At 43.1% G+C, this 21,360-nt stretch overlaps 1 long non-coding RNA gene across 19 annotated transcripts in view; it reads right to left on the bottom strand.

The window, feature by feature from the left end:
* LOC116079627 overlaps positions 1–21,360 on the bottom strand; it is a 57,148-nt gene that overhangs the window by 6,100 nt on the left and 29,688 nt on the right. For 16 of the 19 annotated variants that reach the window (XR_004114086.1, XR_004114101.1, XR_004114087.1 and 13 more), the window contains one exon: positions 14,328–21,145. This is a non-coding gene — a long non-coding RNA (uncharacterized LOC116079627). The remainder of the gene's footprint in view (positions 1–14,327; positions 21,146–21,360) is intronic. The other 3 variants (XR_004114104.1, XR_004114103.1, XR_004114097.1) reach the window with 3 other exon arrangements.

Genomic DNA, 21,360 nt, shown 5'->3' with positions numbered 1-21,360 from the left:
AACTTGGATGGCTCCATATCAAGGAAGGCATCCAAGTAAAGAGACAGCATTGGAAGTGTATCCAATACTATCATATCAGGCACATGTGTTGCAAGTGCCGAGGATACTGTCTCCAAGTCTAGGGGTGCAGCTGGATTATTGTCTCTGTCCCCCAAAAGTTGAGATCTCTTCCAGGAAGTTCTCCAAGGGAAAGTTAGATACTTAGGGTTAGTGGACCAGGTCACAAACGGCACAAATATAGCGTGTGCTCTCTGGTCAACCACCTCATGCACCCACACGTGGGTCACATGTCGATGCCACTTTCATGGTCTGCAAGTCACCCTGCCCACGAAGCTGCCAAGCCAGAGAAGAAGGCTGCCACACAAGAGTTATTGTCAGACACAAGAAAAGACAAACCCGCTGGGTGGCGCTAGCACAAACTTAGTGTCCCCACCCCACAGCTGATGTTAGCTCCAGGAAAGCTCGCAAGGCGGGATTAGATACCGCAAAGAGGTCGACCGTGTAATGTGCGCCATAAATGAAGCGAACGCGCCACGGACCACCTCTCTCCAAGTACCAAGCAGCAGCAGTAGGGAGACCGGGACACTGGCGCTTCCTCAAAGCAGATGTCACCTCCTGGAAGTCTTCCAAGGCGAGATGTGATATTGAGAAGAAGTAGACCATGTGTCCTACGTCATCAATGAAGCATACACACCATGGTCAACCACATCTTCAAATACCGTGAGGTAACGCTGGCTGATTCCAGCTCTCTTTACTTAATTTGGTGTTACCTCCTAAAAGCCCTCACAATGTGTGTCACAAACTATCAGCAATTGGCATATGTGGCAATGGCCACAAACTCATATTTAATGCCACTATGACTTCCAGGATGCCCTGTAAGGCAGGGCTGGGTGCCAAGTATTGGCTTTGGATCAAATGGCCAGGGTTGTAGATAAGAAACATGGCCTGCAGCAAAACACTGGGCAGTCTGTGCTGGATAGGGTCTGCTGCCTGAGCCCTACTCTTAATTGGTATGGCTTTCAGAAAGCCCCTGGTGACCGGCTGATGCTGAGATGTGGTGGACCATGCTGTACATGCTGAAGGTAACACATACACTCGACAGTCTACCATCTCCCCAAGTACTGTGCTGAAGCCAGGACAGGATATCTCCCATGAAGATGGCTCGGCCTCTCGAAAACCCTCACGAATGACTTTGATAACGAGAAGATGTGGACCATACTACATACGACACAGAAGTAGCGCATGTTCTATGGTCAACCATCTTTTCAGGTACCATGGAGAGAGGGTGGTGCAGGAGCTGGCTTCTTTCCTCACGATTATCACTTCCTGGAAACCCTAGATGCAATGTTGAAAAGAGACCACCATGCATTGCCTGCTGCAGATGCAGAGAATATAGCAAAGAGAAGGTTTGCAATGATGCGAAGAGAAGACCCTGTAACTAGTGCTGTGCCTTTAAAGAAATATTGCCCACAGGAAGCCCCTCCAGGCGCATTCACTGTTATGGGAAGGTGGACTAAATTAACATGCGCTATGAGTAAAGCAAGAAGCATGGTCAATCAACGTCTACCCCAAGGCATTTGTCTTTCTGCCTTGCTCACCCCCCAGACCCCCCAAGGTTAATGGGACCTCTTGGGAAACATTCAAGGCTGAAGTTGATATTGAAAAGAGTAGGCCAGGTTACACGCGGTGTTAATAATACACATGCAGTTTGGCTGATCCCTCTTCAGGTACCGTGAGGTCATTGCTGATGCAAGAACCAGAGCCCTGCTTCTGAGGCAGGAGGTGTCTTCAGCAAGGTCTCCGAGGCTGAGTTGGAGGTAAGAAGTAAGCCAAGAAGCAACTTTGATCTGTAAGCACACATGGTGGGCTCAGTAGGTTATTCATGGAGGAGCCAGGATGGGTCATCTTCCTCTAGAAGGCTAGACTTGATATGGAAAAAAGATACTATACACGAAGCATCATTGGAAACAGTGAATGTGTCTTCATGCATCTGGCTTAGCACTGTGTCATGCAGCCCTATCTGCCCTTCTATGGGCATAAGATCTTGAAGGCATCTGATGAGAGCTTTGCAGATGATGAAAATGTGCAGCATCCCTTGATTATGAGCAGCTGTGGAGCTAACAGCCACTTCTTCAAGTCCTGTGGAGGGAGGGGGCATGCCCAGTTGAGATGGAGGATACCTTCCTGGAGGTTGTCATAATCCTGAAGAAGCCCTCAGAGGCTCACTGAAGCTGACAGGAACACCGTGCCACACGAATTAACAGAGAAAGCACACAAAAAGCAGGGATGTTTGGCCAAGTAGCCCGATGTAGAGAGCAAGCCAAAACATCGTCTCTTCTCTCACTTCAGGCTTGCTCCAGGATGGTATGGACTGGATGGCTGGGCTGGATACCAAGAAGCGGTTTACCATCCCACATACATACTCAAAATGTATGTGGGACGGTAAACCATTTCTTCAAGTACCGCATGACAGCAGGGACAGCTGTAGGAAGGCTCATGTCTGCCAGGTTGCCTCAGGACACCTCTTCAGGGATGGTGTTGAGAAGAAGCAGCTCATGGAGTCTATTAAGCAAGAGTTGCCTAGACACCCATGTCACTGAGGTCATGAAGAGCAGTGATCCCAGAAAGCATTGTGGTCTCCTCCCCAGAGATGGCAAGAGTTCCCAAGGCAGAGCTCAGCAGAGGAAGAGTGAGATTATGTCTCAGCATGCAGCAAAGAATACATGCTATATTGAAAACCATCTCTTCCAGCGTCATGGAGAAGCCCTGATGATGAGTCTATTGGCATCTCCCCGAAGACAGCATCTTCTCCAGGGGCCTCGGGGATGGATTTGATACTGAGGGTTAGTGGACCGTGTTACATACGTCACAGATAAAGCGTACGCTATACGGTCTACTATCTCTCCAAGTACCACACAGAGACGCCGAGGACAAAGGCTGAGGGCACGTCCAGGAAGCCCTCTGGGCCATTGAGCTGGTGGAATCTTGAGTCTGGCTGGGCACAAAGCATGCATCATGCGGCAGGCACACATAAGCCAAGAGTCTCATCTTCATATCAGGTTTGACACCAGCAATTCATCCCCGAAATGGGCAACTCTTCCAAAAAGCTCATAAAGGTTGCAGACAAACAATGCCGTGGGTGTTACTACTCCACAGACAGTGCTTAAGTGCCCACTGGATGCTGAAGGAATGGGCATTCAGGTACAGAAGGCACAAGGGCATGCACAGCAGGGAGATGATGTGGAGGAGTGGTGCAAAATTAAGAAAGCCAAATGTCCTATACACAATGAAAAACAAAGATGACCTGGCTAGTTAAAGCAGGCCAAGCAAATATATCAGGACATTTGAAGCCCTGCTCTATCTCCTCATGAGACCTAACCATAACTATAGAAAAAGGATGCCACCAGAAGAAGGCAACAGTACAGCTGTTCTAATCAAAGGCAGTTCCAGGAGGCCTTCTGAGGCATAGTGAACTTTAAAAAAATGTATTCTTTGGGTCAATTATCTCCCTAAATTCAAAAGCACTGTTTCATCCCCACTTCGTACTGCCACTAAAAACCCGACTGAGGCTGGACTTGAACTTGAGAGGAGGTGGATGTTAGCACAAAATGATAGCTTCATCAGGCAAAGGAAGCATTTCCTCAATGCTCAGAGCAGGGTAGATGCTAAACAGGTAGGTCTCCCTTGAGAGAGAGTGGGCTCCACGAAGCCTTCAGAGCTGGCTGGCTTGGAGATGTCCCACAGACATCTCATGCATTTCATATGGAAGACCATGTCTTTGGGTCCTAGGACTGAAGCTCCCAAAAGGTCCCCAGAGGGTTCACTGGGGGCCCAGAAGATGGTGGTCTTGCTGAAGGTCAGATATCAGCCATAGGAACTGAAATTACATGGAGCGGGTGAGGATGAAACGATTCTCTTCCTCGCTGTTGGTAACACCTCCGGGGTGCCCTCCGAGGATGGATTGGATACTGAGAGTTAGTGGACCATGTTACATAGGTCAAAAACATAACGCCTACGTTCCATAGTCTACCATCTCTTCAGGAACCATGGAACGGTGTTGACCCCTAGAAACCTGGGCCTTGTCCCTGAAGCTGGCGTCACTTCCAGAAAGCTTTTCTGAGGCCTGATTTGGCAGTGGGAAGCAGATGTGGTGGACAACACACCCTCCTTGAATGGTCGCACGGTGCTGAAAAGAGAGGCGACACCAACCCCCTGAGGTATTACATCATCAGATGAAGGCCACACCAACTTGGAAAACTGAACCACTGTGCTGACTATATTCTGACTTTACGATCTTAGTCTTTGGTCCAACTGAAGGCCAATGGTCAGCTTGTCTGAACAAAAGAGACACCACAATGGCACAGATCATCAGGCTAAAGACCTCTAGTTGGTACCCGACATGCACCACTCAAGGCTAAGAGGACAAGTACTTCCCAAGTTCACAGTGAGAACCCTCCCCTCTGATGGTATCTCTGTCTATACAACACCCCCATAATGGGTACAAAGCCATGAGGCTTAATAGTCTCCAAGGAAGGTCAAGGGAGGTTCCTGGGCCCACCTAATGAAGAGTATGAGCATCTGTCAAGGTCTCAGAGGCCAGTGTCTACTGGGCCACATCTGCATGCTTGCTCTGACCTTTTCAGAATTGTACTCAGGGCTTCTTCAGTTTATTTTGTGTTCCCAAGTGGGTGAGATAATTCTCTACCACATGTGGTGCTTTGGTCAGTCCATACCTTCACACTGGCCAGAGCATTGTTGCCTACATCATCCTCAAATCCAGCAACTGGCTGCATCTCCCAAAGCTCTGCATTATTCCATCAAGTACTGCCCAGCCTGCCCCAGCTAGCCTTACTCACATACACCTACGCCTCTCCCCTGGATCAACAACTTTCTATGGGTTCTGTCTTGACCATGAAACATTTGCAGAGCACACGGTTGGAGCAAAGAGTCACCATGCTATGCCTTCCAGTAGACTCCAACTTAGGGAAAATCACATGAAAATGGATTCTACAGAAGATGGAGTACAAGAGGCAAAGGCTGAAGAGGTCCAAAGGAACAAAAACTATATTCGCAAGATCTGGGATATTTCTCTCAAGTTTTGAGGAGAGGAGGAAGAATGAAAGGATTCAGAGGGTAAGGGCAGATGAGAGTAAGGAGTGGCCTGAGTGAAAAGAGGAGAGGGGACGGAGAGGGGAGGGAGGGGAGAGGGGAGGGGAGGGGAGTCCGACTCTGGGCAGAACATGGGGACCAAGGAGCTCAGTATGACAGTTGAGAACATTTCTGTGATGGGGATGAAGCAGGAGTCAACCTGGTGGAGCCCAGGTCATACAAGGCTTTCTAATAATGGTAGGACCTTGGACTTTATCTTGAGACCAAAGGGAAGATATTACCAGTTGATAAAGGTCCTATTGAGTTGCATTTTGGTAGCAAGCATAGGTGCAGAGAGAAAGAGCTCAAGAAGGAAAAATGAGCTGGGCAGTGGTGGCACACGCCTTTAATCCCAGCACTTGGGAGGAAGAGGCAGGCAGATTTCTGAATTCAAAGCCAGCCTGGTCTATCAAGTGAGTTCCAGGACAGCCAGGGATCTATAGAGAAACCCTGTCTTGAAAAACAACAACAAAAACAAAACAAAACAAAACAAACAAACAAACAAAAAGGAAGGAAAAATGAAACCCAGATAGCAAAGAAGTCACAGAGATGGAACAGAGAGGACAGGTTTGAGATCCTATGAGGAGAGAACTTGGTGGTACTCCAGTGTAGGTGTGGGAATGGCAGGTGGCAATTAAGTGTTCAAAGAAACACACACACACACAGAGGTGGGGAGAGGAAGAGGGACAAGGAGAGGGAAAGGGAGATAGAGAGGGAGAGGGAGATGGAGAGGGAGAGGGAGAGGGAGAGGGAGAGGGAGAGGGAGAGGGAGAGGGACATTTGGCACAGGGCTGGTGGAGGGGGCACTTGGTAGCCTAGCCAGCAGTGTCAGGTTGAGATTAACTTCACAGTAGGTGGAGCCTGAGGCACAGGTGAGCACTCAGAAAAGAGTTACTAGGCTGCTCCCATGCAGAGGGGTGCATTTAATGGAAGTGGTGGCAGGGGGCCAAATACATGAGTTCTGCAAAGCTGCCAAGAGGTAAGGGAGCTAGAACAGGTTGTTGAAATATCTAAGTGTGAAGACACTCACTAGGGCCCTGTAAGAAGTGAAGGGTAGCTGAGAGCAGAACAGAGGAGTGTGTAAGATTCTAGAAGAGAAAGAGGGGTGGGGTGTAAGCTCAGAGCCCCATGCCATTGGGGCGGGGAAGACACAAAGTACCACCAGGACCAAGGGGACAATGGGATGAGGCTGAGGTCGAAAGTCCCTGTTCAGAAAGCATTAGAGGCCATGCCACCAGCATCTCTTCCCCTTGCTTTAGGGGCAGAGAGTGTATCTAGGGTCTTCAGACCTGCTGCCCTGTGCTGAGCACAGAGCACACATGCCACTCTGTAAGATAAAAGAAAGAGCCAACTCCAAATGATGAAGCCAGATTCTCAAGAGTATCCTTGTTCTCCTAGATAAGAGTGCCATTTACTTTCAGAGTGCCAGGACAGCTGAGCATCCCACCTTTCTGCCTACAGCTCTATACCCTGTAGCCAGCTTAGTCCTGAACACCTCCATCCAGTCTCTCTTTTCTTATTGCCCTGGCTCAGTGTCTCAACCACCTCTCTTTTTCTGTTCTGCAAGGTACACCTCCCCCCTAAGAATCTACTTTTACACATGGTCACTGGCTTGAGCTCTGCCCTCATGTGCAAATTCTCAACATGCCAGTACACATATCTAACAAATGCCAAGGTGGCTGGCTCTGTGCTCCTATCTTTCAGCATATAATGTAGACGAGTGAAAAATGGGAGAGGTGGACATTCCCCATAGGACAAGAAATCAGGAAGCTTGCAAGGGCAGCATAGGATCTAGTATAGAAACAGGAGGCCCAGCCCCTGCAGTCGTGCCAAGCCTCAGAAGGCAGAGGGCCATTCACATCTCCCCAAAAGAAGGTGACAGGGATAAAGAAAGGCAAGTGGAAAAGCAGGGAGAGACCCATAGGACCCCATGACTGAGAGATACGATAGGTGGGTGTGGCACTGGATTACTAATCATTCCACACTGGAACAGTCAGACTGACTAGATTTTAAAACTAGGAGCGATTATGGTTTTGAAGATGTCGAACTCTAAGCCCACGTAGGTTCTGGGAGTTGGCTGAGTGCTTTCCAAATCAGCAGAGCAAAAGAAAACTAAACTGCGGTTTCGGCAGTATAACAAAAGATAGCAGAGGGAAAGCGGGCCAAGGGAAGGAAGCATAATTTAAAAAAAAAAAAAAACTCAAACATGACAATCAAGGAAAAATGGAAATGGGTTATAACACCCTCAAAGAGAAAGGATTTTTCAATTTGGGTCAAAAGCTTCAAATCCAAACTATATGTTGTCAATTTAAGACAGATTATAAATAAACTTTAAAAACTGCAAAGCCAAGAGATGGCCCAGAAAAATAGGAAAGGCCTCAATTTTCCTGCATTCAACTCTGAGGCAGCCCACACAGCATGCATCTCAAACACTAGGCAATTTAGACAGCGGTTGACAGCCAGAAGCCACTCTCTTTCAACAATGCCCTGGCTTACCATACACAGCAATGGGTTCAATTTGCTTGTGCAGTTGATAAAATATGTAATCACAGAGGTTTTCCCAAAGGGTTGAGGGGTTGACTCACTTTACACTGAGAAGAGTGCCCAGCACCCAGCCCTCAGGGACATGACCACCTCCAACCAAAACCAGGGTAGCTATGACTTGGTCTCTCTGTTATTATTCTGTTGGAGTAACATTTGCTCCAAATAAAGAGTTTAGCTGCCCTTGTAAATGGTTACGTAATCATACTTTGCTTTTTGTTTTAATAAATATGTGGAAATGGAAAAATAAAATGGTTGACAACTGCTGAGAACACTAGTCTCATAATTTCTATGAAACAGATGAATACAAAAGTCACTGGGTGGATTCAAAATCAGTCTTTGACTTTAATTTGAGACAGTCAATTGTGTGTTTGAAGAGTATGATGAAGAAGCATCATGGGACAGCAGAGAGTGTATTTGTGGGGTTGGGGAGAGCAAGTTCCCAGTTCAAATAACATGTGGGCTTTGTTAGATGCTTCCAGAAGCAATTATAGCAAAAATGTCACCTGACTTGGAGATGAAACACCCAAGTAAATAAAATGTGCAATTCCCATGTCAGGTTGGGACACAGTAAGGAGGACACCTGTTAAAGATGGAGGGGCAATCCATGAGGGGAACATAGCATTTGCGAGTATCACGCAAGAAAACATAAGACATCAAAACACGGAGAATGAGATAATAGAAACATCATGTTCAGAGCTTCTCAGTTCTACAAAAACATCAAATAGGCAAAAACAAGAACAAGAACAAAAAGATCAAACAGTAAACAGGCCTTGTTCTAATCTAGAGTCAACATCATATTTAACAGAAACTGAGAAATAAAGTGTTCATTTCATCAGGATTGGGTTTTCCCACTGCAAGTGCTACATGATATAGCAGAAAAATATTGCAAACTCCTAGAATAAGATTGAAACACTGGTTATTTATAAGCTTCAAATATATTCTAAGAAAATCCAAAAGGAACAAGATTCAATTTCTTTACATCAAAACCCAGGTCCTATAAAGAAGTAGACATCTCGCTTTAAAGGCCCAGGAAACATTTACAAAATTCATTATATTGTACTTTAGAAAGGCATCAATGCCACCCCCAGAATAGAATTTATGTGCACATTCTCTAGTCACAGTAAAATATAATCCCATTTGAACAGAGGGCATCAAGAACAACACTCAACCCAAATAAAGCAGAAATGAGATTGAAAGTGAGTGATAATGTTCACATTTCATTGAGATAACCATCTAAGAACAAGAAAACAACAACAACAACAACAATCATAATTACAAATGTTCAAAATTGCCAAGAAGACTAGACATTGAATCGTAGGATGTGAAGTCAAAGTCACAACGAGAGGTAAACTTGTACCATGACATATTTCAATCATCAAAGAAGAACAACAATTAGTGATACATAGACAGACTGAGCAAATGTGAGGCAGGTAGAAGGCAGGAAAAAGCCAGGTATCAGTGAACATGCTCAAACAAAATGCAGAGTTGAGAAATTATTCCAAGAACTGAGTTTTCGAAGACAAAAAAAGTATAGGCTTTCCTTAAGATCATATATTAAAGAGATAAAGTATGTATATATAAAATAGAAGGTGATGTAATCACAGAAACATAACATTTCATTAGGACACAACATTACTTTTAAGTCTATATCAATAACATTTTCAATCTCAAGCTGTATTATCTCTGAGGATTAGTAATACCAAAAGGGAATTATTGGGGGGTTACTGTATTGGACACAGGATGATATACTTTATCTCTTTATCTTCTCAGTGGCCCTCCATAGGTTTTCATTTTAACCACTTGGCGAATGAGGAAACTAAGCATAGCAAAGAGACAGTGTTTCCAAGAGTCCCATGAGAAAGGATTTAAGCTCAATACATCTAAAGATTTAACTACTTCAATATATTAGAAAAGGGGGCAGAACTTTTAAAGATACAGAAAATTAAAAGATTCTGGTAAATACAAAAGACACAGAAGCATTGAGAAAGACTTCCTGGGAGGTAAATGTTAGCAAATTCAAGTTTTTATGGAACGTCCATTCAAATGCTATATATGTGTCTATATACATATATATATATATATGGTACAGAATATAGAAAAAGATGAAGTGACACCTAATGCATTTACAAAGCCAACATTACTGACACTGAAGCTGACAACACATTTGAAAAGTCCTAAGTTAAACACATGGAAAACAAATCTTATTAAAAGGACAACATACCACAATCAAATATAATTTGACCCCAAAATGCTTCAAAGTTATGAAACATTATTAGCATTCATTATACTGACAGAGCGAAACAACACAGACATCTCTCAGACATCGAAAAAGCATTTCAGAAAATTCTAAATCCATTCTTGAATCATATGAAGTAATAGTTCCTACAATCTTATTAAAAAATGTCTAGTCTGGAAAATAATTTGTAATTGCACCCAACAGTGAAACAGAAAGAAGGCAGATTTCTGTTACTAACAATATGTTTAGAAGTTGTAGCCAATACAATGAGATAAGAAAAAGCAATCAGCAAGACAACATGAAAGAGATAAAATATAGAGATATGAGCGACTATACCTGGAGATTCTAAATTATTCAGTGAAAAGCTTAAAGCACAAACAAATAAATTCAACAAGACAGATTGATACTAGAATATATACAAGTTCCCACACACCACTGACATGGAGTTCAAAAATATGGAAAAAGGCAGGCCAGATTCACAACAGAGGCAACACATAATTCTTGGGAATTAAAACTTAGTGACAAATTGAATATGCCAAATTTGACAAGCAATTTATAAATTAATTTACAACTGCAAAATAGCATGTAACAAGTTTCATAGTTTTGTCACTGTTCTTGTTTTTTTGTTTTTTAAGACAGTGTTTCCCTGTGTAGCCAGTCTGGCCTTGAGCTCATAATCCTTCTGCCTCAGCCTCCCAAGTAATGGGATTACAGGCATGGACCTCTTCACCTGGTTTTGACTGATAACTTTATAAAGTCCACAGAAAATCTAGAAGGTTTTAAGATTCACAGTATCATTAAAATCTACCTGAAAGAATAAACAAATCAGACTAAGAAAGGAAAAAATAAAAAATAAAAAAAGAAGGAAGACTATTGCCACTGAACAATGATTCAATATAACATAATACATGAAAACAAACTACAGCTGGCCTAAAGCTTTAGTGAGCCAGGAGAACAGAGGAAAGTCCACACAGGCATCAAGACAGTAGAGGCATTTATGGGGACTGGAGACACAGCTCAGTATCTAAGAGCATTAGCTGGCCTTGCAGAAGATGCAAGTTTGGTTACCACATGGTAGTTCACAGGCACCTCTAACTCTCGTTTCAAGGTACCAATACCTCTTCAGTCACCATCAGCATTGAACAGGCATAGTGCACAGACACATGAAGCCCAAACACTCACACACACTTTTAAAGATGTTATGCAATGCAGTAAAGGTAGAAATAAGATTATTATTATTATTATTATTATTATTATTATTATATTATTATGAAATAATGGATTAAATATTGAAATAGGAGATATAAAATTACAGAAGTCTATAAAAATGACTATATAAGCTTTATTAGGGAAATGCCTTTTTATCAAAACAAAAATGCAAATGAAGAAAAGGAAAAAGTAAAATGATATCTTTATTTAACCTAACAATTTTTAACTTTAAGAGTTATTTTAATATTTACATGTGTGGGGAAGAGGTGTTTGTGTGTATGTGTGCATGCACACACATGCATGCATGAAGGTACAATGAAGGCTAAAAAAGACCATCAGATCTCAGGTAGCTTGAGAGAAAAATGGTTGTAAGCCACCCAACATTGGTTCTAGGAACCAAACCCTGGTCTTCTATAAGAGCATTCCAAGCTCTTAACTGTTAATCCGTCTCACTAGCACCATGATTTTTGAATAAAAGACTTCAGGGAAGTAAATGTAAATGTAGAAAGAGAGAGAGAGAGAGAGAGAGAGAGAGAGAGAGAGAGAGAGAGAGAGAGAGAGAGAGAGAAAGGAAGGAAGGAAGGAAGGAGAGAGGGAATGCTAGTAGCATATGACTGAAAATTAAGAGAGCAAAATTGGAGGGAATAATTAGTAACACTATACAATCAGTCAATGTGATCCCATACACAATTGAGGTGCTAAAGGGAAGAAAGAGAGAGAGTGAGAAATTAGCTTCAAGTTGAAAGAGAAAGTTTTGGATCAAAAGAAAGAAAATGGATGAGTGTATATCCAAATCAACATAGAAGTAATGAAATTCTCATACAATGAGAGAAAACAGGAAAATCCTACACATTCCCTCAAGACTGAACAAGGACAAGGGATTATGGCTTTTCACAGTAGGCCTGGAAGCTAGAAGAGAAGACTTTTGAAACCTTGATACTATTGGTAGGGTGCTGTTCATTTCCACCTCTCTCTAATTTTCTTACCCTGAGAGTTTCTAACCTGGGTTGTCTTTTTGTTTTGTTTTGTTTTGTTTTGTTTTGTTTTTTGCCTTTTTAAATTTTATTTCCAAGTCTCTATATTTCTGAAAATCTGAGGGAAAAACTCTGTAACTAAGAATTTTATACCTAGCTGATTTATCAATGTCAATGTGGACAATGACCTATGCAATTGTGAAAGGTCTCCAAAATTTTACTTTCTATCAAAAAATTGTCTTGAAATTTAGCAAAATGGGAACAACACCCCCCCCAAATGAATATCATGGCATCTATAAAAACTACCAACCCATCTAGGGGAGAGAAAACCAAAGGAACCTATCTTCAGGAAAAGATGGGACGATCAAGATGGCGGCAGCCTAAAGATGAACTAGTCCATGAGAAGATTAGAAGCTGACTACAGAAAGAAATTTCTTCAAGATGATATACATATGTCTTAAACACGTCATGTCTTTGAATATATGGGAAGGCTGTGAGTTAGCCTGAGCTACACAAAACAAAACTAAATAACACACAGACACACACAGACACATAGACACATAGACACACATATACATTCCAAAAGAAAAAAAATACTAGGGAGAAGATAAATGTTCAGGTTCAGGTTGTTACACTTTGTGAGAGTGTTCATACTTAACAAGGGGTGTAACCCCTTAAGTATTGATCAATCTTAAGTATTGATCAAGCCAGCATTTCAAAATAATCTATTGGGAGGATAGTACAGGGGTGTGTGAGGGGGGTGAAGACAGGGGCATATGTAAAAGAGAGTTAAATGCTTGTCTTCAACAATAAAGCAATCAAAATGATGCCTAACCTTAAAAAAAATCACACACACAATGAAAGAAAATCAAGGAGCAGAAAAACAAGAATGTTACTTAGCGTTAGGATGTAAATGTCAAGAGAATCAGTTAAGGCAGTTCCAGGTAATGCAGAATATTCGGGTGGAGCTGGGATGTGGGAGGGCTGATGCTTCCCTGACAAGATTGTAGAAGGATCTGGCTCTTAAAATGATGTGTATGCATGTGTTTGACCGAAAAAAAAAAAAAAAAAAAACTAAAGGAATAATGAAAAGTGTGAGGAGCCTGAGCTAGCAATTCAAATACAAATACCCCACAAAGAGGGTGGGAAGTGCTCGGTGCTGCAGCGATAAAAACTGTGGGGATGGAAATGGTAAAATGTCATGTTTTGACAAATCAGCAAAGGTTAAAAACTCTGATAGTTCCCAGAGCAGCAGGCACATTCTCAAACTAATTCTGAAAATGTAATGGGCAAAAAAGTTTTCAGAGGGTAATTTGGCTTCATGCTCCTGCCTCCTGACAGAGCCACTTGCTTGTATAAAGAACAGCAAGACACTAGACAGAACTGCGGAGGGGGGCACACAGAGAAGGCACCTAACAAAGGCCACCCAGCTTTTGCACCTGTCTGCAGATGGACACGCATAGACCAATGGTTAATTATAGACACTAGCTAGACTCTTTTGTTACCATTAACAAACAAACACACACAAAAAAGATGATAAATTTCTGAATGGCATGGGGCAGGGTTTAGGATACACAGGCAGATGAAAAAATAGCAATGATAAGCTCAATTAAACACACACACACACTCACACACACACACACACACACACACACACACATGTGCGCGCGCAGGTATATTTATAGGAATCAACAAGAAACCAAACATTATTAGCCAAATGTTGGCAGTGGTCATCTTTGAGTGACTATAAAAGTTTTGCCCACCCCAGTACTTCCCATGCTTTCCCATTGAACAGAAACTTCTTTTATTAATAAGAAAGCATTATTTCCTTAAGTATCACATGGCAGAGGACTTCTGAGGATAGCCCCACTTGCTCTTGCTTTTGTAGTTCAAAAAAAATTTCAACTGCCTGAAGACCAGGCTAGCTGGCAACTCGAAATTCTCCTGCCTGTCTTACCAGAGATGGGAATCACAGGTGCACACCATGATCTGGCTTGTCTGGCCATTCCTGCCCTCCACTCAAAGAAGCCACTGCTAGAAGTAGCTAACACTACTGTCCAGAAGCCAGTGTACTGGCCTCCCCACAGGCTGCATAAACACCTCAGCTCAGTTGGAAAGCTCATCTTTCAATGCTTACACTCCAAGCATCCACCCAACTAAGTCTGGTCTCGCCCCAGACACACAGCATTGAGAGTAACAGAAAAAGTGGAACTTACCCAGTAAGATAGGCACTGTAGCGCTGCCATTTTTCTTCACAGGAAGCTGGATCAGGTAACCAAGTCTCTGAAGGTTCTGTGTCAGGGGACCTTCCAAGACAAAGTGGGCAAGTCACAAAACAACATCCAGTGGAACAGGTTCCCAAACCTGTCTGCTCAGTAGACCCAGAGAAACCCTTCATGCTCTGAGAGAGGGGACTTTAGGAATGGAGAGCTGGGTCAGGCCCTATCCTCCAGCTTGTCCTTAGCCGTGTAAAAGATGGCTCAAAGGCTAACTCAGGAAGAGGAGACAGGAGGTACAAATGGGAATGCTGAGCCTTCCCGTGCCGGGAGATCAGAGCACAACCTGGCACCTGTCTCCACACAGCCAAGTTCTCAAGAAGAGGATGAAAGGAGACATAGCCCCAAGAGAAGCCAGAAGTCCTGCACTGAAAACGCATCTAAGCAAGGGTACCAGGCAGGCCTGGGAGGCTGGGAAGGAAGACAGTGTGCACCAAAGTGTAGGCCAGGAAAACAAATCTTGTCTGCCTCTAACACTAAAAGGATAATAGAGAACTGATGTTACCATGGTGACCCTTTTACAGATAGGAAAACTGAGGCCAGGCTACACAATGGCAAGCCTCAGATCATGTCACAGATGGAGGAAAGAAAGAAATGGCTCCCTTTATTAAGGTCAAAGAAACACTTGGGAGGCAGGTGGATGGAGCTGGGCCAGAGAGGCCAGCCTGTTCCCCTCCATCTGGAGATGGAGACTTCTTACATGAGCACACACAGGTGGGCCTTGAAGGCTCGGAAAAGATGAGAAAGCACCCCGTCTGTCTGGTAAAGTGGGGAACTCAGGCCTGCTTCCAGCAGTCTGCCAGACAGAGCATGCCCAAGCAGCGTGAGGCATGCTCACCACAGCACAGCACACACCAGAGACTTCTGCACAAGAACAGAATGAAACCAATTTCTATCTTCCAGATGAGTTCTAGTGCTGCTACAAGGATACACAAGGGTACCTTCCTGGTTGAGGAAAGAAAACACCACTGGACCTCCTAATCATTCCTGCCTGTGGAATGGTGAGGCTGCGGGGACACAGTTCACACTGGTCTCACTCCAAACGGCACCCAGCCTGGGCCAGAACTCCATACCCATCCATGCCCAAACACTGTTCAATGATTTCAGGACCAAACTCCTATGATCTAGGGGAGGACTGAGGCTTTTGCCAACATCTTGAAAACAAAACTATGGGAGGGGACCAAACTCTTTCCAGTACCACCAGAAAAGCAAAACTAAACCACAAGGTTGGCCTTGCAAGTTGTCTATGGGTTCAGTGACAGGAGGACTTGTATCCAGCTTTTGGGAGGAGGTCACAGCATACACACTCTCCCAATTCCCAAGTCAAACTCAGCTCTGGGCTGTGACCATGGGGTTTCAAATTTTGAAAGAGGCCTTTTGCAAAATAATTGGTTCCAAGCCCTAGTCTAATTGCCTACATCCTGTCCAAACTTCATGGGTAGGGAGTTTTATTTAAGTAGGAAATAAAACTCATGCCAGGCAATTTCAAGGATTAGGGTTACATATCTCCTAACGAGGCACAGGCAAAAAAATCAGGGTAGAGCTGGAAGGTCCTGGCACTGAGCAGGGACCATCTCTGCTTGGGGGATACTGGACCTGAGCTAGACACATACTCTGAACGTAGGATGGACATACAAGTGTGTGTGCGTTGGCCCTCATTCATCTGTACCTTCCCCAGCAATTTCCATGCTCAAATTTTGTACCAACTTCTTCTGCTTGGCCATCAAGACCAAGCATCTCATCCATGGATACCAGGGGCTACTTGAAGTACTATCGATCACACATAGCCAAAGTGGAATATCTGAATGTGTCAAATTCAAGGCTAAGTAAAATCAAGAATTTGGGTGATGTGTCTCAGGACAAGAGGATCCCGGAACAGTCTTGCTGCTAGTGATGGTGGCCTGATATGACAGATGGTGGTGATGGCGATGTTGTTATTGTTGGAGGTAACATGTTTTACGTTTTGGGGGTTGTGAAGGTGCTGATAGTGCTGTTGGTGATTATATTATGGTAGCTATGATTATTGTGATGGTTGTATGGGTGGTACCTCTGTTCTTGCAGTTAAGAGTAGTGGTCATGGTGGTAGTGGTGGTTGTATTCATGATGGTAGTGACAGTGCTATGGAAGGTGATGGCATTGGTGGTAGCGCTGATGTTCATGAAGGTTGTAGTGGTGGTGGTGATGGTCATGCTCATGGAGGTGATTGTGGGAGTGATAATGGTGTTGGTGATGATGGCGGCAGTGGTGATAATGACAGAATAGTAATGCCAAGAGAAACTATGGCTTCTTTGACGCTGGTAAATACTGTAAGAACAGTTGCTTTGCTTAGCAACAAATTCTGGGCAATGAGGGGGAACTTAACTCTCATCTCTTCTACGTATGTATGAAAAAGCTTTAGAGTCTAGCCAACAGTTCTTGCTGCTTACCAAGCCTCAACACTCAAGAGTCACTGCCACAAACACAGTTTGAGATCTTCTCCTAGAGGTCTAAAGCATGCTCAGATGCTGAATAATCCAAATGAAATGAATCAAAACTTGAGTGTCAGGAAAGGGAGAAATTACCTGACTTGGTGTGAAGAGGGTGGATGGTCAGAACTGAATCCTCATGGCTGAACCATATCCCACATCATCATTCAGTCCGAAGGCAGGACGGTGAACGAGGAATGAGGGATAGAGTGTATGGTCAGGAACTACCACAGCAAGGAAGAACACACAGTGTCAGGCATATGGAGTTGCTAGACATAACCTCTATGTGAAGAGAGAGAAGGGAGGAAGGAAGGAAGGGAAGAAGGAAGCGATCATGGATGGTGGATCTTAGGCAAGTACCCCATATACGAAAAAGTGCTGCCAAGTTACTTTTTAAATCTTCTGTTCTCTGGCAGAAGGGCATGCAGAGCTTCGACTGGGCAGGCTTGCCTTATGTGCTGTCCCTCATAGAACTTGGTTGACCTCTCCAATCTTCTAGGTATAATCAGATTCAGAAAAACTGAATCAGAAATAATTCAGAAAACAACTGAACTGACCAAATAAATATAACCACAATGGGTGGAGAGGGGACAGAACAGTCATTTTTAGTTTTTTAAGGGTATCTCCTCTCCTAGATGTGATACTGCACACAAGAAAACCACCAATAGCCTACAATAAGCTCCCAAGGAACGCACAAATTCTTCGGGAAAGTAGTGTTGTCCTATAGCTGAGGCATACTGTGGATCCAGTGCTTCTCATTAAACTCAAAGTCCCACGATTAGAAGTCAAAGGAATTTGATTTGCTTGGAGAGGCAAGGCATGCGCCCACTCAGCAGAGGCATAAAAACAAGCCTAGGTTATTTTTAATCTCCCATTTTGGCAGAGGCTAGGCTAGCTTTCGGGAAGACCCAGGGCTTCCATTCTACCATGCCAAGCCAGAGTTACCCAAGGATGGGCCAGTGTCCCGGGCAGTAAGAACTGCCAGTATCGTGTCTCATTATCTGGCATGGGAAGCCCGGCCCTGGCAAGAATCTGGTCTTGCAGGGAGGATGCCATGGACCATCTGACACATAGCACACTCCTCCAAAGAGCAGCCACCAGGCCATACCGGTTCCACAAAAGCACATGTATTTTTAGCCATTTGCTCATTCATTCAGCAATAATTTACTGGGCGCCTACCAGGCTCAAGGCTGGGCAGGGGGTGGGGATAAACAGAAGAATTTGACCCAGTTCCTGGCCCTCCAGACTCTTTAGTTTAGTGCTGACATGTAAACAAACGCCCATGATAGAGAAAGTAGGGAGCTCTGGCTCAAGTATTTACAACTGGTGTGGAGCTGGGCGTGGCCACTCTCCTTGGAACAGAGAAGGAAGAGCTGTGAGTTCATTCACTGCCTCACGCCCAGGCAGCTGACTCACTCATTCATGCATCAACTCATTCACTAGTTCAGCCACTCATTCGCCAGTACACAACTTATTCTTTAATTGTATACTTGCTGACGGGTTTGCTACCTAATCAATTCTTTTATTCATTAATTATGCGACGCTCATTCATCCACCTATTGGCCTTCCATTCACTTATTCATTTATCATTTCTTTCAGTTACACAATTATTAATGTAGTTGTAATAGTGATTTTCTTCCTTTTATTTTTCCATCCTGTCACACACCCTTGAGTAGGTAATTCATTCATTCATTCATTCATTCATTCATTCATTCATCTAGCCAACAATGACTTCTCTCATTAACAGACCCAAATGCTGACTCATTACTCCTTTATTAGAAAGGAGACCTACTTACCCATCCATTCATAAACCCATTCAGGAATTCACGAAGTGGCTGATGCACTCAAGAATGCACATTTACTTCTCCCAGGCTGACCCACTAGTGTGTTTGTCTTTCATTCACTCATTTCATTCATTCATTCATTCACTCACAAGCTTCATCTTTTATCACTCACTTTTATCATGCTGGCCTGCTTACTCATGCATCCACTCACAGACTTGCCCTATACTCCCTGGCTTTTTAAGTTAGTCATTAATGCATTATTGACCTGCGCTGGACACTGACCTCCATCTTTTCATGACTTCATTCCTTCATTTCTCCTCAAAGGATCTTACGTTCAGGCATCGTTCTATTTATTCCTATTTTTGGTCATCGTTCATCCCCTGACTCACTCAACAAACACTGCATGTGCTTCTGGCAGTAAGCTGAGGTTGTGAGAGCCCTCACCACATAGCAATGCCACATCTCATAAAGAATCCAAAACCTAAAACTGAGCAGAGAATGCCAACTTCCTATTTCTGGGCCACACAGACACTTGGCCTGTTACATGGTTTGTAAATTGGTATTATCTAATCCCATAGTTACAGGGTCCGGTTCCTATGTGGACTCCATATTTGACACAAGTTCTGACAAGGAGGGAAGACAACAACTATTAGCAGAAATGGATAATTTTATATCAAATATTCTCCTCTTCTCAGATACTGAGAACCAGAGCTGACTAACCAACCTGCAAACAGGTTAGAATTTGTGCCCAAGCTAGGTAACAATAGCTCAAATAAGTGCCATGAGAGAGTATAAATATACCTTCTTAGCACATACGATGTGGCCACATGCACTGTGCTCTATTAAAACAAACACAGGAGGCACTAAGTTCCTTCTATAGGTATCAATGTCTAAGAACTACTTATCGCAAAATATTTAAAATTTTGACCCATACCTGGTCTATTTCCAATTTACTTTTTAAAAGATTGGTTTACTAAATAATGATAAGGACAGTTTTGTGAACTCATCAAAGTATAAAATAAATTAAAAAGAATGAGTACTTGTTTGTGGGAGGGTTCCTTATACACAAAAGCAACAGATTAAATCTTTTTTGTTTAAATGGGTTTAAGAGAAAAAAAATTGAGTTGATCATAAATCTTAATTTTCATGGCCAGTGTTCTCATGGGGATAATCTCCATCATTTAAATTTTCTGGGCATGGATTTTCCTGATTAATTTAGTCACTCATTGTCAAAAAATAAATTAAATCAACAGAAAAGGTTTAACAGCCAAACACAACAGGGGGAGTTGGTTTTCTAGATTTGTCTAAAGACTCCTTCAGTGGAGCACAATACATGGCCCTAGTTAAAGCAAATCTTCCTTTGTGTACAATTCCAGGATGGCTGCTGTGTGAGCCCTTTCTTCTATATCCCTTTCTTAAGAAGAACAAGCCTTTGCCTGTACCTGTGTGTCTGTGACCTCAGTTCCAGAGTGAAGTCAAACCCTATAGTGTAAGGTGACATTTATACAAACAGACTGACTGTGGCTTCTCAGGACTCCCTGAGCAATAAAACATGTGTAGTTGTCTTTGACTATATGACGCAAAATGCCAATTGCAAATAGACAGGGATCACCATTATAGAAAGAAGAAGCAGGAAACTTGGTCTGTTACTCACTGAGATCTACACAGCCCCAGCCATACGGTGAGTGTTGCGACCTTCATCCTGAAGAATCCATGATGAGAGGAGCAGTGTGCGTACGCTGTACTGAGTGCAAAGCAATACAAAGAAACAAGAGCCATCTCAGCACCAATTGTCATGCTGCACACATTTGTTTGATTAACCCTCACCTACTTGCTTAACTTTTTTTTTCCCATAATGAATTAAATACTAAGGAACCCTTAGCATTTCTACTCAAATGGACTAAGACATTTCAGAACTGAATTACTACTTCTTGCTTTAAAATTGGTCCACATACTGGGCACATTTTCCCTCTTCTTGCATATCTTTATTGATTGAGATATTTATTCATTCTCTGAGCAAGCTCAATGACTACGAGCCCTCAGGAACACCACAGGTAGATTTTTCAACTTTCCTGAACTCATTGTTATCACGGATGCTCACTGACTCTTTCATGCGATGGACTTCAGCTGTTTAACGTGATCATGAATTCCCCATCAGATGCATTCAACTCTCATCATCAGCCCATATGCATGTAGGTCCATGCCTTCACTGCGAGCAAGCTCGCTGTCAGACTGCATGGCCACAAGTCTAGTCCCTAAGCAGCAGGTGTTCCATTCAGTTGTTGAAAATTAAGGAAAGACCTGTTTTGTTCTTGAATTCATTTGTATTAGACTGAATTAAGTTGGGTTCTTGGAAGATTAGCGTCATTGTAGATAACCAGTTATCTTCTGTGACGAACCCATAGAAACTGTGAGCTAATGGCATACACTGGAAACTATATGCTTACATTCCATGATCTTCTCTCTCTGCAGAGGGCAAAGGCCTTCATGTTTAGTTCTGATCAACTTCCTGCAGAACAGAAAGAGGACATTTGCATATGATAATGCCTAGATGCAGGGATGGATTGATGTAAATACATTATGTATATGAGAAAATTAAAAATTTAAAGACATTAAAATATCAAAAATTAATAGAGAATATTAAACTAAATGAGGGAAAATGGATAAAACCATAACTTATTTAAAGAAATGCTTTGAGGTGAAGGTCCCTGATCCATTTGGACT

Source organism: Mastomys coucha, unplaced genomic scaffold (assembly GCF_008632895.1).
Source record: "Mastomys coucha isolate ucsf_1 unplaced genomic scaffold, UCSF_Mcou_1 pScaffold6, whole genome shotgun sequence".
NCBI classification, from domain to species: domain Eukaryota; kingdom Metazoa; phylum Chordata; class Mammalia; order Rodentia; family Muridae; genus Mastomys; species Mastomys coucha.
This window is presented reverse-complemented; position numbering and strand designations above follow the sequence as displayed.